We start from the raw sequence: 3249 nt of genomic DNA on the forward strand, positions 1-3249 counted from the left end.
GAGACAGACAGACAGACTGACAAACAGAAAAACAGACAGACACAGACACACACACACACAGAGCCAGCCAGCCAGCCAGCTCAGCGATGACATCACGAGCCTCTCTCAGCTGACTGCTATGACATCACAGAGCACGTACATTCCGTTGCTTGCCGTCTGTCAACCACTCAGTCACTGCCAGCCAGACTGGCTGGCTGGCTGGATGGGGGGGCTGCTTGCTGCTGCTGCGTACCTTAGCAAGCTTATTTGCTTGACCGGCCTTCCTACTCCTCTGCCCACATGCCCACCTATGCCCGATCTGCTGTTCACCTGGATCACAGCTCCGCCCCAACAAGGCAGAGCCCCCCAAGAATGGTACAAACTCACCCACGATCCCCTCCACGGAAAGCTTTAGCAAAAGGCAAAAGCGTTATACGTAATGAAGAGGAACCCGAGTCCAAGACGCATCCGACCAGCCATACATATTTGTGTGTATTAAAGATCACATTTTCTTACATTTAGTTTTTCTGTACTTTATTACATCTTATTGTGATTTATAAAAGTATTGTTTCTTTTCCATATGTATGTATGTATGTGTGTGTGTGTGTGTGTGTGTGTGTGTCTGTCTCTGTGTGAAAGTTAGTGTGTGTGTCTGTACGTGTGTGTGCCTGTCTCTGTGTGAAAGTGTGTGTGTGTGTGTGTGTGTGTGTGTGTATATGTCTCTCTGTGAAAGTGTGTGTGTGGGTGTGACAGTGTGTGTGAGTGTCTGTCTGTCTGTCTGTCATGTAACTCGCACATCTGTGAGGGCACCATTTTTGCAGAAGAGATGTACACATTTTGGAGCAACATATGCTGCCATCCAGACATCATCTTTTCCAGTGACGTCCCTGCATTTTCAAACAGATCACATTTTATTACACTTTGTTTATCTGTACCTTATTACATCTTATTGTGATTTATACTTGTAATGTTTCTTTTCCATATATATGTATGTACAGTGGGGGAAAAAAGTAATTGATCCCCTGCTGATTTTGTACGTTTGCCCACTGACAAAGAAATGATCAGTCTATAATTTTAATGGTAGGTGTATTTTAGCAGTGAGAGACAGAATAACAACAAGAAAATCAAGAAAAATGCATTTCAAAAAAGTTATAAATTGATTTGCATGTTAATGAGGGAAATAAGTATTTGACCCATTTTCAATGCCCTGGCTTAGGGAAGGAGGTTCTCACCCATGATTTGACGGTACATGGCCCCGTCCATCGTCCCTTTGATGCGGTGCAGTTGTCCTGTCCCCTTAGCAGAAAAACAGCCCCAAAGCATAATGTTTCCACCTCCATGTTTGATGGTGGGAATGGTGTTCTTGGGGTCAATTCTCCTCCTCCAAACACGGCGAGTTGAGTTGATGGCAAAGAGCTTGATTTTGGTCTCATCTGAGACCACTTTCACCCAGTTCTCCTCTGAATCATTCAGATGTTCATTGGCAAACTTCAGACGGGCCTGTACATGTGCTTTCTTGAGCAGGGGGACCTTGCGGGCGCTGCAGGATTTCAGTCCTTCACGGCATAGTGTGTTACCAATTGTTTTCTTGGTGACTATGGTCCCAGCTACCTTGAGATCATTAACATCTTTACATCTACATTTACATTTACATATTTTTGTGATTTTTAAATGTATTGTTTCTTTTCCTTATATATGTATGTATGTATGTATGTATGTATGTGTGTGTGTGTCTGTGTGAAAGTGTATGTGTTTGTGTGTCTCTGTGTGAAAGTGAGTGTGTGTGTGTCTGTCTCTGTGTTTGTGTGTCTGTCTCTGTGTGAAAGTGAGTGTGTGTGCGTGTGTCTGTCTGTGAAAGTGTGTGTTTGTGTGTGTATGGGTGTGACAGTGTGTATGAGTGTCTGTCATGTAACTCGCACATCTGTGAGGGCACCATTTTTGCAGAAAGAGATGTACACATTTTGGAGCAACATATGCTGCCATCCAGACATCGTCTTTTCCAGGGACGTACCTGCATTTTTCAGCAGGATAATGCCAAACCACATTCTGCCCAGATTTCAAGCGCATGGTTGCATAGGCAGAGAGTGCGGGTGCTAGCATGGCCTGCCTGCAGTCCTGACCTGTCTCCGAATTGAGAATGTGTGGCGCACTATGAACTGCAAATTAAGACAACGAAGGCCCTGTGCAGTTGCGCAGCTGAGGAAATGCATAATGGATGAATGGGGGAAAATCCCGCTTGCTAAACTTAACCAAGTGGTGTCTTCAGTGCCCAAGTGCTTAATAAGTGTTATTAAAAGAAAAGGTGATGTTACATAGTGGTAAACAGTCGACTGTCCCAACTTTCTTGGTTTCTTTTCACTGCTAATGAGATGCTGTAGAGTGAGTTAGTTATATTGCTTTCAGGAGCTCTAATCGTATTGATGAGTTCATGCAGCATTTGTAATTGAATTTCAAAAAGAAATCTTTGCTGTCTGGCCTGTGTGTATGAGATGTACTCTGTCAATCTTTGGCTAACAACTGAAACATTGGTAGAACAGAAATGGCAACATAAAAAAGAAAAGTACATTTTAAAAGAGCACATTAAATAGGATGAATATACAGTTTTTTACAATCACTTTGTCACTAATTTCAGAACCTTGATGTCATTTTTCAAAACTCTAGACACAAAACTCAAAACGGTCATCACTTGTAACACAGGCTGTCCAATGTTCAAAACATTGCATTGTGCATTCATATCTTTAAAGAAACCTTGCACTTGCAGACTTGTTGGTTCAAATAATTCATTTATCATGAAATACCATAGTAACATTTATTTAGATCACCCACACAGAAGATACCGATAGTTTCACTGTGTAGTTGTTCGTACAATCATTAAATATTGTAGTACAAAATATGTGATACATGTTTCATTATGGTACTACACATAAATACATCACTGTAAAAGGACTAGTAGAGAGAATACTACAGACACAGTGGAATCATTGAACAAAATCTGAAATGTATTGATGCAATACAATCAAATCACACCATAGGTTTCTTTGAATCCATGCAAAAATAATTAGCTACAAAAACGAACAAAACTACAGTAAAATGTCAACTGCAGTGTTCCTCACCTGGCTTAGTGTAAAAAGCAAAACAAAGGATTGATTACTGTACTTCTAAATTTCCAACAGCCCTGTGTTCAGGTTCAGGTTCTCACAACCATTTTTCACAAGAGGCATCTTGAAACTGAACATACCTGAACATACTCAGTCATCAGCTGCTTCACTC

The 3249-nt window shown here is 41.4% G+C and overlaps 1 non-coding gene across 1 annotated transcript; it reads right to left on the bottom strand.

Moving 5' to 3' along the window:
- Positions 1 to 323: 323 nt before the first annotated feature.
- On the bottom strand, positions 324 to 438 carry LOC136729856 (U5 spliceosomal RNA). Its single transcript, XR_010809118.1, has one exon. It is a non-coding gene; the product is annotated as a U5 spliceosomal RNA (small nuclear RNA).
- Positions 439 to 3249: the final 2811 nt, after the last annotated feature.

This window comes from Amia ocellicauda, unplaced genomic scaffold (genome assembly GCF_036373705.1).
Source record: "Amia ocellicauda isolate fAmiCal2 unplaced genomic scaffold, fAmiCal2.hap1 HAP1_SCAFFOLD_31, whole genome shotgun sequence".
NCBI classification, from domain to species: Eukaryota; Metazoa; Chordata; class Actinopteri; order Amiiformes; family Amiidae; genus Amia; species Amia ocellicauda.